The following is a 14,635-nucleotide window of genomic DNA, read 5'->3' as shown; positions in this document are numbered from 1 at the left end:
TACAAAATTGGCCCTTTTCCCCCTTCCTTGGAAATAACTCTCCATGGCTCATAACAGAATCTAACCAATTATTTTGTTTAGAAACAATGTCAGGTGCCACCTCTACCCTCTTGCCCTTAACAAAAATGGAGGTGGGAGGATAAAGGCCCAGGAAATGGCCTCATTCCCATGCTTCAAGAGCTTTGCAAATAATAACAATAGAAGTAGTAGCAAAAGCAGTAGCATGTGTCTGCCTCATTTACTGACGAGCACATTCGGCATCATTTGCATTCGTTTGGCACGTGCTTTATATATGGTGTTGTATGTGGCCTGCAACAGAGGGGAGTGCTATGGCAGTGGACTTGTAGGCACAATTCCCCTTACTGTTTCACTAGGGAGCTTTCCACCTATCCCATTATCCCTTTATGCTCCCTTAAAGTTTCTCACAGTGGGCCAGGCAGCGACCACTTCTACCTCATTGGCCTCCAGATCACAAGGATTCCTGGCACGCAACAATGGTTCAGTAAGTATTTGTTGAAAATATGAAAGTTTTACAAATGTTCATTCATAGATTCACCAGAGTTACATAGATGAAAAATACTTATTACCTAAAAATCATATTCTGAAGTGACTAATTAGATCATTTCATAATAACAAATAAGCATTTACTCTCCTATAAAATACTCCAAAGCATCAGACCCAAAAGATAATTGCATGACATGATTATTGAGTCTTAAATTATTTCCTGAGTAGTAATTTAAAATAATTCAAAAAGCTTATTCAGTATCTTTACCCTTATTTTAACGGTAAGGGAACTAAATAAACTTCCAAAAAATCTTGTTCAGAATGAGGCAAAGAACCAATTTACCATGTTGCTGAAATAAACAAAAGTGTGTTTTAAAGCCTTCCACATTGATAAGTACTTGTTTGCACACACTTGCACAATCCACAGCATGTGCAGATTAAAGGAAAACAGGTTTTGGTCAAAATTTCCCCACATATGCTGTCACGCAATCCAATTTCATATGTAAATGAACTCCTTTAAAGTGTAAGTGTTTAAAGCAGAAAATCACGCAATTTTTTTCTTCCCTGTCTAAATAGAAAAACGGGTGATTCTTAAGGCATACAGCAAAGTCAAGACATTCATATCTTATATTCCACAAACTCAAACATCTGCATTTGCATCTGGAATTGTACTGTCTATGTATCTAAACTGAAAGTCATCCACATACTGTATCTGGAAAATTATTCATCAAAAGGAAAAATGTTGCAAAATGTAGCTGGCTCCTTGAAGGTCATGGAAAAAAAGTCTTTAAAAAAAAAGAAGTTGTTCTGAACACCACAGAACTGGCCGGGGGCTTAAAAAGTCCAGGATTATTCTCTTCTGATTTTTGTGTTGTACTGGAGACAACAGAGGGAAACAGAAATAGCACATTGCGTCAGAGCCCAGAGCCGTCCTGTTCCACCAAGCCCTCCATAAACAATCTCTTTTACCACATTTAGGGAAAAGCACAATATTAGGAAATCCAAACAACCTGTAAACCCACTGACCTACAGATAACCTACTCAGCAACAATGAACCTTGAAAAAAGATTTTGCTTGAAAAAATTAAAAGGGAAAAGAAACTTGTGGAAAAAAAAAAGTTTCCTTAATTCAGAAACTAAGTCAATGAAAATGACTTATTTCAGATGTCTGCCTTAATGGGTCAGCTCTGGTTACTGGAGTCTTGTTTAGGTAATTTTCCAGAAATAAACAAGTAAATATGAAGTGCAAGTTTGCACCAGGGCCCTGAAGAGTTGGAATCCCATCTGCATAGCTGGCATGCCCACTTGGAGAAGTCTCAGAGAAGCAGAGGAACAGGGAATTAAAGCACAGAGCCCCCTCATCAAAATCATTCGCTAAATACTTAATCCCTGTAGGAAAAACACGCAAAGAACACGCCTATGGAGCCTGCAGGGATTTTCAAGCTAAGACATCTTAGAGAAGACAGGAGTTCCTCATTTGTACAGACCGCAGAGTTGCAGATCCAGGAAAAAGAGGCTAAGGAAATTCAAAGATTTTGTGACATTCTCTTAGAACCCTGCCGCCAATGGCCAGATGACCACCTCCCAGATTTCATTCAAATCAAAAAGTGTTTGAAGATCTTGTCTCCACATTCAAATTGTGATGATCTAGAAAAGCAGGAAACCTTTGATTTTTTTTTCACTTTTTTCTTTGTCCCTGGGGCAAGGGAAGCTCTTTTTAAAAAAGAGAACTTATCAAACTTCCATCAAAATATTAAAAATAAAGTAGGAATGACATTGTGAACATAATTAACAACACTGAATTATACATGTGAATGTGGTTAAAAGGGGAAAAATTATATAATAAATATATTACTAGAATAAAGATCATAAATATGTTACTAGAATAAAAATTAAAAGATAGGACTGTACAACACAATGAACCCTATTATAAATGATGGACCATAGTTAATAATAAAATTATAAAAATGTTCTTTCATTAATTATAAAAAACGTATCACTCTAAGGCACGGTGTTAATAATGGGGTGGTACATAGGGGAAAAATATACTCTAATGTAAACTAAGGACTACAGTTACTAGTACAATTATAATATTCTTTCATCAATTGTAACAAAGGTACCACACTATGCAAAGGGGGCGAATATATGGAAACACTGTATTTTTTACATGATATTTTGTAAACCTACACATTCTTTAATTTAAAAAAAAGTTTTTTTTTTTTTAAAAAAAAGCAAAACAAAGAAAAGTGTTCACTTTGTAGGGAGGGATGACAATTCTGAGAATTACTACCTGGGAAGTTTACTGATCTTTTTGGGAGACACAAAGGAATAATGTGTCCATGCTGGAAAAAAAGAAGTGGGGCACGCTCTGGGCCTTGGAATAACAAACTTGAAGACCGATGTTCTCTCCAAATCAGTGAGGGGGAAAAATAAGAATTTTTGAAGGGCGCTCTTTCATGAGAGAGAGATTTGAAAGAAAGACGAGGGTGTTGCGAGAACAGAGAAAAGACCCTGGAGGAACCGTCACTGGCTGTGCTGCTGGGAGCCAAACGCAGCCTCCTCCTCCAGGCTGTCCTGCTGTGCAGGGACGCCGCACCTCCCCAGGGACTTTCACCTCGGGAGGAACAAGGCATGAAAGACACCACCCAGAAGAACAGGCAGAACTCCACTTGGGGCCAGCATGACTGGGAACAACCATCCCTCCCGCTTCTCGATCCTGGAGAAATGGAAGTCCTGCATCAGCCTGCCATGGAGCCTCACCTCACAAGGATGCTGATGGACTGTAAATCCGTAAGTGACGGACCGTTTGGCATAGACATTTTCTGCTATAAAAAGAAGAGAAAAGACCATTTTTAAATCTTGGGTTTATAAAACAGAGGCTCTTTGAGAAACATTTTAAATGAGGAGCACTACTAAGTCAGACAGGACCACAGATGAGAACGTATGCCCATTCCGAATAAACCAATGTTTATATTCTAAGCTGTTTATATGTAATTATTGGGCACTTTGTGGCCAATGAATTTTGTGACCCTGTGAAGTGGAACCATAAAATGATTCCCTTAATTCCCCTTAAATTAGAGTAATTAAGCCAGTGGATCTTCAGTGCCTTATAGACCTATGTTGATAAACTCAATCACACCACCCCAACTCTTCAGAGAACTCGAGCCAAGCTTGACGGTAGAAAATCTTACCACTTAAACTCTCTCTGTGCCTTCATAACCATCAGTTCTAACAAAAGGCTCCCTCAGACACAAAAGGACAAATATTGTATGATCTCACCGATAGGACATAACCAGAATAAGCAAACTCATAGAGTCAGAATCTAGAATATAAACTATCAGGGGACAATGTAGGAGTAGGGGATAGGGAGTTAAGAATTAAAATGTACAGAGCTTCTCTCTGGGACAATGGAAAAGTTTCAGTAACGGATGTCAGTGATGGTAGCACAATATAGTGAACATAATTAACAGTACTAATTATATATTTCTATGTCGTTAAAAGAGGAAATGTTAGGTTGTATACAATAGAAGAAATTTTTTTTTAAAAATCTATGCAACTGCTCTACACAATGAACCCTATGTTAAACCATGGACTATAGTTAGTCATACAATTATAAACATATGTTTTCATCAATTGTAACAAATGTACCACACCAATGTAAGGTGTTACTACTAGGGTGGTATATTGGCATTCCTGTATTTTATGCAAGATTGTTCTGTAAACCCACAACTTCTCTAATTAAAAACAAAAAACAAAAAACAAACCAAAAAAACATGAGATACCACAAAAAATTAAAGTGAGGCTCCATCCATGCACAGGAAAATTATTAGTTTTTTGTCTTTACTCCTTTGAAATCTTTTCCATCTCACAAAAAAAGACATATTCAGACCAAAAAGTAAAACTTCATTACTAATTTCCAGTCTTTTGTCTCCCTTTCCACTTATATTGTCCTCACTTATTGAAATAAAATTCCCAAAATTTCACAGGTCCCAGGTTGGGGACAAATAGCAACATAGAGCTCACCAGGCTTTGTCAAGGAGACCAGAGCACTGTAAGCCCTTATTCTGTCACCCTCTTCAATGAAGAGAACACAGCTTCTCATAAAAACCACCTTGCACCCGCAACAAAAATTGAAGACATCTGTACCAACAAGGCGTTTTGCAATTTGACTGCATCTCGTTCTGACGATCCTTGAGGAGGGAGCTAGGAAATGACTTGGACCAAGGTCTCCCTGACGATGGTGAAAACACTGGGGGACACTTTATAGTAAGGTTTACAATAGAAAGTTTGGGTGGTGATGGGGTGGTTGTTCAGCCTCAGGGTGTACTCACTAATAAAAGTAAAAATAAAAGCTAGCCCGCTGTTCCTAAATGCCGTAGACCTATGAAGTCAGAATTCAGCATGCACAGAGGGGCTATTTACTGCCTCGTAAATGTGCAGACAAGGAAATTGGTGGTAAGAAAATGGCTTCCAAAGTGTGAATGCAATCACTCATTTGTCGGTGGTTCCCCGAGGGGTGTCAAGTCCATCTCTGAGGATGTTTCCTGCCGAAAGCAGGGCTCTGTGTCCAGAGCAGCAAAAACCTCCCTGCCATGGCTCCGTTTTGGATACTCATGCCACATTCAAACAAGAGTTGCAACCGGCTGAAGGATGTCCACACCATATCTCTTGGGAAAGATGTCTGTCAATGTCCCAGGACCTGTGCAGCCAACAGGTACTCAGCATCACTAAGGTCATAGAGGGGAGAGGAGAAGACAGGAAGGGGACCAGAGCCAGGAAATCACCACTTTGGGGGATGCAAATAGCACCACGTCAAGGCCAACTCTACAGCTTGGCTTGGACTGACAATATTTATCAGGTACCATTACAGGCTACCTGCTGCTGGAAACACAGCACCCAAATGTGCACCTGGAGCACACTAGGAACCCACAACACACTTGCTGAATGAATGATGGGCAAGGGAGACGCCATCCCTCTTCACTGGCTTAGGGTAAAGGTGATGAATGCAGATGCCACCCTCCTGGGAGAAAATGCCAGTGTCATTTCCCAGCCCAGAACTCTTCTGGAGACACCCAGGTTCATTTCGTGTGAGGAGGTGGTACTATAGTAGGGCTTTGGGATGGGTCCTTTAGAACATAGAAAATATTGGGAAATATTGTCCATTTGCTGAAATAATAACCTACTATTGAATTTTTGCCCTGTTTGATAAGCTGATTCTTTGTGTTTGACTTCTATTTCTGGTTAAGTCTGAAAATAAGAAATAAAGGGTTCATAATAAATAATCTCTCATCAATCTTTGACTCATGCCCAATGTCATAGTTATTGATGATACTAGAAATATTCTCATTAAAATCAGGGAGGGGGAATAAAATACCAACAATCATCAATATTATTTTTAATTGTCTATATGTTCTAACCAATGCAATAAAACATGAAACAGAAATAAGAGGTACAGTGCTTGACAGCATTTCCCAAAACATGTTCCTTAGAACACTACTTTCCTGGATTCTGGAATGTTAAACAGAATTAAACAATTTCCTTGCTGTAAGACTTCCCAAAGCCCTAAATACCCTGACATCTGCTATGAGTCTCCAAGAAAGGAAACATTATCCAGCATTTCTCAACTTTTTGATCACTGAGTTGTTTTTATTTCCTCAGAGAATTTTGAAAGTCGTTTGTTCCTTGGAACACTCTTTAGGAAACTCTGACTCTGGTTAGCGCTTCAGATATTTAAATTTATGTATTTAGTTAAATATACCTATCTTCTGTGAAATAAAGCAGTAGTTAGGAATGAAGGCTTTGGAATAAGAAAAACCTGGGTTTGAATCCTACATCCTCTACTGACTGAGGGATGAGAGAAAGTTCCTTCCTCATTCCTGAGTTCAGTTTTCTCATCTGTAAATTGGAGATTATGATAGCTACTTACCTAATATTTTAAGTAGTAGATTAGATAATATATATAAATTGTTCACCCCATGCATATTTTTTAATTTAAATTAAAACAACAATGAGATACTATCTTTTTAATGGAATAGTCAAACTGAACAGGATGCAACTGAAACGAGCTCTTTCTTGTCATGGTTAGCAAGGTTGTACATTGTTGCATCTGCTAGAGAAAGTAATTTTATAGTTTAGTCAAAAGCCTTCAAATTGTTCATATCTTTCTATCCAGTAATAATTTCACTTCTATGGAAAAATACAGCAATGAAGTTTGTTGAAGCTTTTTTTAAAGCATCAACACAGAAGCTTTAGAATATAATTGTACCTCAATAGGGTGAGTACTAATGAAATAACTCGCATGACAGGTACTGGATATTTGTCATTTGTTGGCTGTCCCTTTGGGATATTTCCTGTCGTGTGCGGTTTTATTGGGAGGCAGTGCCTGCTGCCCAACCCAGAAATCAAAGGGGCCAGAACCTAAGTTCTTCCCAGCAAACCCAGCACAGGTACCTGATAAGACCTGGTCGATCAATGTCCCTCTCTCCAAGGACTTTGTATTTTGAGCAAGTAAATTATTATTTTATAAATTACAAAACTACCATCTTAGCTCTAGCCATTTTCTTTATCTTCTTGTCTTTTTTTTTTTTTTTTGCAACATAACATGTTTTGTTTTGTTTTTAAGTCTTATCGGATTGTGTCTATATTGCTACTCCTTTCAAAGAAACATCTTTTGGTTTTGTAAATTATCTCAATATTACAGAGTTTGTCTATTTCACTGATGTCTGCCATTATCTTTATTACATCCTTCCCTTTTCAATGTGGAAGACATTTGCATAGGCACACCTCTTTCTCCGTGACTTGGGATTTCCTACATAATGAGTTTGCCTCCCCAATGTGGAAGCCAGAAGCTCACCTCCCCAGCCTCCCTTCTACTAGCATTCTCATATGCCTAGACTCTGCCAATCAGACCCCTCTTTCCGGACTCCTGTTTGAAAGAGGGCAACGTGAGGAATCGGGTACCATGCAGATTCTGCACACAGGAATGTAGAATTTACCCTCTGGTAATATGGTAGCATTGGTTGTGGAGTTTCTAGTGTGTCGTGGTACCCAGCAGCTAGCAGTGGAGTCTTTCCAGAGCTGATTTTTGTGGTATGGTTTGGGTGTTGCTCCTGGTGCATAACCTCCAAAAATGACTCTTTAGTCCTCCCAGGGAACCAAAAAGCCTTTAAATACCTTTTAATAAATGCATTTTCTGCTTAAACTAGCCAGTGTGGGCTCTGTTGTTTCTAAGAACTCGGATGAATACATGGTTCCTTTGGATTTGCTCTACAGCTCTTTTTCTAGATCCTGGAGTTGAAACTTCAGCCTGTTTCAGTCTCTCGATTTCTGATAACTGGTTTCAAAGCTATAAATTTCCCTGTAAATAATTCCTTAGCTGCACATTGAAATGGAGTGCTTTCTCTGTCAGCACTCAGCATTTAGTAATTTCCCTTATGTTAGCCTTTTAAGCTCAATCAATATTTCATAGCATTTTGGGTGCTCCCAAACATATTTTAAAGCTATCCTTTCTTTGTCTTTGTTATAAATATAAATTTATATTTATAACATTGTGGAGAGTAAATGTGGTCCATATGATGTTAATACTATGGAATTTATTCAGATTTCCTTTGTGACCAAGTACATGGTCAGTTTTTGCGAATGTTCCTAATATGCTCCAAAAAATGTCTACTCTGTTTACATTATCAGTGGTTTCCAAATGGAGCTCAGCTGACAGGCTGCATCAACCTCCTATGAATCACTGTTTAAAAATAACATGGCCTAGACCTCACCCTTAACCACCGTATCTCAACCTCTGAGGTGATGCTTTGCAATCTCTGTTATCCAGCACCCCCAGGTAATTGTGATGGGCAATTTGGGAAGCACTCTCCTTTGCTACTATCCCACCATGACCCCACATTCAGACAGCATCAGAGACAAAATTTCAGACAAACAAAACCTGATAATTTCAAAGGATGAGATTCCATATCCTTCCATGGTAAATTTTTCCAATATTTAAAAACCATCCATATTAGATTATTCTTCCTTATATTTTCCCCAAATCTCTCAGGCTAATATAAGGCCAACTGTCCATTCTGCACCCATTTCCCTCTCCCTCCTTCCTGAAGAATGTAGATTTCATCTCTTCATCTCAGGACACCCATGGGACCCTGTGACCTAGGGGAGGTTGACCCTGTTTCCCATCTCTAGAGACTGGACTGGTCCAGGTTTAAGATAATCTGCGAGTGACATCACCCTGGGGAGTGTTAACAGTCCACAGGAAGCCTGGGTCCCAAATTGGCCCTATCAAAATGAAGAAGGGAGAACTTTTATTCCATTGTTTGAAGAGAAGATTTTTTTTCCTTAATATCTTTCGGGATGCAAACAGTAAACTGCATAGCTCCAGATGATATCTTAGAAACAGGACATAAACAAGTTCTAGGATGAAGAGGATTCTGTGGTCAACAGAGTAAAAAGGAATTTGTGACCTTGATAAAATCATTGAGCTAGTAACAAAATCAGCTCCCAAATGGTTCAACTCCAAGATTTCCTAGTTACATGAGCTAATACACGTATTGTTTAAAATAACTCTTTAGTCCTCCCAAGGAACCAGAAAGCCTTTAAATACCTTTTAATAAATGCATTTTCTGCTTAAACTAGCCACTGTGAGCTCTGTTGTTTACAAGAACTCGGATGAATACATTGTTCCTTTGGATTTCCTCTACAGCTCTTTCTCTAGATCCTTGAGTTGAAACTTCAGCTTGTTTGTTTTCAATCTCTCTTAATTTCTGAAAACCAGTTTTGATAATAAGGATTTTTTATAATAAGGATTCATGATAATAAGGATTTCTATTGCTTTGCAGCATAAATGATCTTAAGTGATACACTATTGTATCATTTTATACTGCTGGATCACTTTCACTAGAGGTTAAAAATTCAACAAACCTCTTCTGATCTGGAGGAAATGAATCCTTCCTTCGGTCATCTCAAAACTGATGCCCAAAGCTGAATGGAGTCTAAGAATTAGATGTTGCTAATACATCAGGGTTAATTTCCTGATTTTGATGGTTGTGTTATGGTTATGTAGGAGAACCTTCTTGTTTGTAGGAAATAGCCACTAAAGCATCAGGTTGGCAATTTATTCTCAAATGGCTCAGAGAGAAAAAAAGTTCTTTCTGTAATTTGGGGATGGTTTAAAAATAAAAATGGAAAATTTAAATATTTTAAAAAGCAGATGCCCTCACCTCTGTGATCTTTTCATGATTAATGCCATCCTTCATCCCTTCAATCAGAGGTGTGAGTCTCTTCTGAACCTACTCTGGGTCCTCTCATAACATCCTGGGTTCCAGATGCAGATGCCTTACCTACCACAGATTACATAGTGCTGAGCTTAATAAGGGTCTCCTAAAATCTGTCACTTACCTATAACATTCCTATAGCCAGACTTCAGTGTCTGCAGTGTTTGGAAATAATGTGGCTGTGACTGAAACGGGGAAAATAAACATATCTACAAAGGTACGCCACTAAACTGTGAATGCCTCCTGGAAAAAAAATTGGGGAGAGTCAAATTGCTGTTAAAAACATTGTAATGTACTGTGCTATCTCGTAAAAAGTCTGTGGCAATGTCATGTTGCGAAAACAGAATGGTGGGTAGCTGCAGGAGAAACTGTCTTGTCCAAAAGACCCCGCAAGTCAGAATTTATCACTGTTGCTTCATCACTATTTATTAGCACTGTCTTTCTCATTTTGAACAACCGCATTTAAATCCCTAGATTGAATCACCCATATAGTGTAGAAGGTCAATCCAGTCGCCCTGGTCTTCTTGATATCCTTTGAACATGCCAAGAACATTCCTTAGGACCTTTGGGTCATCTGCTCCATCTGAACCCAGTGTTCCCAGAGCTGGCTCTCTGAATCATTTGGGTCTCAGATCAATGTCACCAAAGAGAGGGTTCTCCTGACCATGCAAACCAGAGTAGCTCCCAACCTCCATCTCTCTGCAGCATTATCCTGTTGTATTATCATCAGATTTCTCCTGTGTATGTATTAACTAGTTTGTCTGTCTTCATACCATTTTTCTCTACCTGAAAGGCTTTTTTTTTTTTTTGTATATTTGATATGTCTCTCCATCCCTTGAATTTAATCATTGAAAGTGGAGCCCTTGACCATCTTCCCCTTACTGTTTCCCCAGCACCTGGCACAATGCCTAGCATTCAAAAAGTAAATGAGAACTCCAAGGCAATGCCCAGCCTTCAATAGTGTTCTCAGCTCATGCTCTGTCTCCTCTGCTTCTTCCCAAGGTTAGCTCAATTCTTTTCTATTACAAATAGGCTTCCTTGGGGGCTAGGGAAGTTATGAGATGGCCACAGAAAGTGACAAAGAGTGAGCCTCTCTCTTATCATCTTTACTAAGGATTCCAGGGAACTCTAAGTGACAGAGGTTGATCCCTGCTTGCACTTGGCCAGTTATTGTGGCAAGAGGATGGGGTTGCAATGCCAGGCACAGGTCACATGACCATCACATGGCCACAGGTATCAGGGCAGGGTGACTGCACCAGGACAACACTTGGTAGGAGGAAGACTTCTCTCTGAAGATATGGAGGTACTGTCACCAATAGAAGGACGAAAGAGATGTTGAGCAAACCAAAGAAGCATATACCTAGAAAATTCACTGGATATAGCAAGGCATTGGCATTTTTATTCATATGAAAACGTCAACGTGTATTGACCTCAGAGTTTGCTTGTAATTTTCCAGTGACTCTATTTTCCTAGTTGCAAACTGTATGAAGGATGTTTACCTCTTTCTCTTTAAAGAATCAATATGAAGGTTAAAAGGAGATTTGCCAAAGTGTTTGTATTCTCCAGAAAATAGAAAGTAAACACAAGCAGATGCAATGTAAAAGTAAATTTTAGCATTCCCATCTTTTAAAACAACTTAAAATTTCAAAGTTTAATCCCTTCATTAAATTAATATTTGTAGCCTAAGAGATAGTTGAGATGGCAAGCTTGAAGGTAACTTTAATAATGCAAAAAAAAAGTTCTCTGCATTATTTGAGTAACTGATTTCCTTTCCTCTCATCAATTGAAATTCCACTTTTTCCTCATGCCATGAAAGTAAATTTGCACTGTGGCAGTCTATCAGAAAAGTTAATAAAAACTTGAAGGAAAAGACCAAGGAACATATTTTTAAGGAGTGTTACCTACCCTGCCCAACTCTGATCTTCACTTCACAGAGACATCAAATTCTAGGCATCAATCAAATTTTGACCTAAAAATAATTTCCTAGTTAGAAAGGGATCAGTAATAGATTACAATGAATTCAAGACACAGACTTCATTATTTTCACATTACTATAGACTTACACATGTCGATATTAGAAAATATAAACAAACAAAAGAGACCAAACTTAATTCTCCAGTCATGTTTATTTTTATGCATCTATATTATTTTCCTTTTTATTAAATCTCTATATTCATAAAATGCACAATTCAACTGCATTGTTTGCTACCTGATGGAAGGTCTACTGTCTCAGATCTTTTCTGTGAGCCCTCCAATTGCAGAAAAATTTTCCAAATGTAGAAGCCACAATGCAAAAAGAAGTTGACAAAATTCAGTTGTAGCTGAGCTCAGTAGAGCAGATTTTCTCTGTCTGATGCCAAAATACATCCTCCACCTACACCAAGCCTCTTAGCAGAGATGGCAGAGTGATGCTTAAACCCACTTTCCAGATAAAGAATTTTCCCAAAAGAGGATCCATCCTTCCCTCCCCTCTTTACTTTGCCCTCCTTCTCTAACACCAGAGCAGAGCCTCAAATGCATTCTGTCCCCTTCCTGAGATGGGCATCACTCTGCAAAGGATCTACATAATCCAGCAACTCTTCCTCTCCTGCCTCCTCCAGCCTCCACCCCCAAATCCTCTCTGCAGGGTTGTTCTACTTAACATTCCACACCCATTTTGTTCTAAGACATGGATTCTAGAGGTTCAGTTTATATTTTCATGTCTTCAAACAGCATTTCCTTTCCAGGGAACAACAACTTTAAAGCACAGCCCTTCTGCTGAATGAAAAGCTAACATATGAAAACAACTCACGATTTCTCAGATTCATAACATATTTTAACTCCAGAGATTTGAAGAATAAATAGGTGAACATCTGGCTCATCAAGTAGGTAACAGTGTTTTGGGTGCAGGAAATACTCACCGCTGCATCTCTCATGAGGATTGCCACAGCAGAACACAGCAAGCAACTCTCATTTGCTAGCTAACAACCAAGGAGGGTCCCACAAAAGGGACATTTGCTTTTCCAAAGAAAATGAAGTTCTGAATCTATCCTGTGTGCCCTTCCATAGGAAATGTCATGTGTGATGTTTCAATAGAAGAGACAGCAAAATTGTACCTAAAAGCACTTAGGCCACCACTCCAGAGATGAAATCTTAGCTGCCAAAGCCAGTAATGAAAAGAAAGAAGTATGGGGAGAGAAAGACCCAGGATAAAGAAAAGCTATTTTGTGCCAGGTTGTTTTTAGAATATGAGTTTATGTGAATGATTTATTTAAATGGTTATTAAACTGCAAAGGTGTTTATGTATGTAAAATATGCATATTGGAGGAAGTCAGCTGGTACCGTCACCCTCGCGAGGGGAAAAACCAAAATTCATTGCCAATAGTCGGTCTACCGCAGAGAAGCCTGCAAACCCCAGGGGCCTAAAGCTCTAAAAAAGCCATTCAAGCCTCAGGTGGACTCCGTGCTTCTCTGTTTCCCTGTCCTTCCGCTTTTCTTTTCTTAGAAAACCCCTTATGGCATTTGCATTTGATGAAGTTCAGGAGGTCACTTCCCCTCGAATTCTCTACCTCCTGGTCTGACGGAGCAACCCTCCCAGAGCCCCTTCTCTACGCCTTCGGAGCTGGCAGGGCCGGGGAGCAGCAGCTGCCTGAGGTTTCGCGCCTCGCGCCTGCGGCCGCCGAGCGGTAACCCTGGAGCCTCTGAGAAGCCAGCCTGCCTTTCCCACTCCGCCCGGCCCGCCTCCCAGAGTCCGTGAGACGCCCGCTCGGATCTAATGCAAAAGGCCAAAGGGCCGAAGAATGATCGTTTATTTTCTGCCTTTCCCAGACAGTATTTGGAGACAGGTCCTAGCCAGAATAAGCCTGGCCAAGGGTCAGGGCGGGGAGAGAAGGCAGCAAAACAAAAATGCGGTCTCCCTTTCCATCCCCAGCTTCTGAGGCGATCGCCCTCGGTGCCCGCATTTCCATTCCACGCCTGTGCAATGAAACCATCCTCCCGCTCTTGATCTCAGCAGCTCGGGTCTTCCCAAAGCACACGCCCTCCAAACAATTCGGTAGCATTTAGTGGGCGGTGCGGCGCAGCTGAGGAATGGAGAGATGGCGCTAAGTCGCGTCCAACACCGACCACCAGAAACCTTTTCCGGGAACAGTAAGTCCCCAGCACACACAAGCCCAGCTGCGCGGAGAAGCCCCCACCGCCGGCGCGCACTCCCGCCCGTACGCACCTGCTTCTTGCCGCAGCTGCTCGGTGCTTTGAGCCTTTGGCCCGCGGGTTCCTGCTCTGGCCTTTTCACACTTTCTCCTTGCTGGATTTCTAGCTCTTAATCCTTAATCAAATCCTAAAACAAAGCTCAAGAGTTTGGGTGGGTCTGGGGCAGGCGTTGGGCACGGTTCTCCCCAGGCCCTGCGGAATCAGGAGTCAGGCCAGAGGAAAGCATCATGGTCAGAGCAGTCTACACCCTCAAGGCCGACTTCCACTGAGAGCTTTGCTCCAGCCGGCAGCTGCTCCAAGCGAGTCGCTCCGACTAGCTCGTTTAATCCTATAGGAAGGTTATTGTTATGGTCCCAATTACAGAAATGACAAAGCTGGGTCCAGAAAGATAAACTAACTTGCTCAAGGTCACATAGCTGGTAAGTGCAGCATGTATTGTAGGGGGTGGGGTGAGGAATTCACAGAAAAAAAAAATTGAATGGGCAAAAAACATTTACAACCGTAGTATTCCCACTTGCCGGTTACATTTTCACAGGCCGTAGCTGCAAGCCTGGCAGAGGAGTGGGATGCCGGACGGCGGCCCTCGTATCCTGGCGGGGAAGATGGGGATCTTCGCCCACCCTGCCGCCTCCCACCAGACGGTCCAAAAATTGGTCTCTTGCAGAA

At 40.5% G+C, this 14,635-nt stretch overlaps 1 long non-coding RNA gene across 2 annotated transcripts in view; it reads right to left on the bottom strand.

Moving 5' to 3' along the window:
* Positions 1 to 14,635, bottom strand: part of LOC119540095 — an 81,964-nt gene that overhangs the window by 57,317 nt on the left and 10,012 nt on the right. For both annotated transcript variants that reach the window (XR_005218035.1, XR_005218036.1), the window contains exon 3: positions 3,264 to 3,328. This is a non-coding gene — a long non-coding RNA (uncharacterized LOC119540095). The remainder of the gene's footprint in view (positions 1 to 3,263; positions 3,329 to 14,635) is intronic.

The sequence above is a fragment of the Choloepus didactylus genome, chromosome 7 (genome assembly GCF_015220235.1).
Source record: "Choloepus didactylus isolate mChoDid1 chromosome 7, mChoDid1.pri, whole genome shotgun sequence".
Taxonomy (NCBI): Eukaryota; Metazoa; Chordata; class Mammalia; order Pilosa; family Megalonychidae; genus Choloepus; species Choloepus didactylus.
This window is presented reverse-complemented; position numbering and strand designations above follow the sequence as displayed.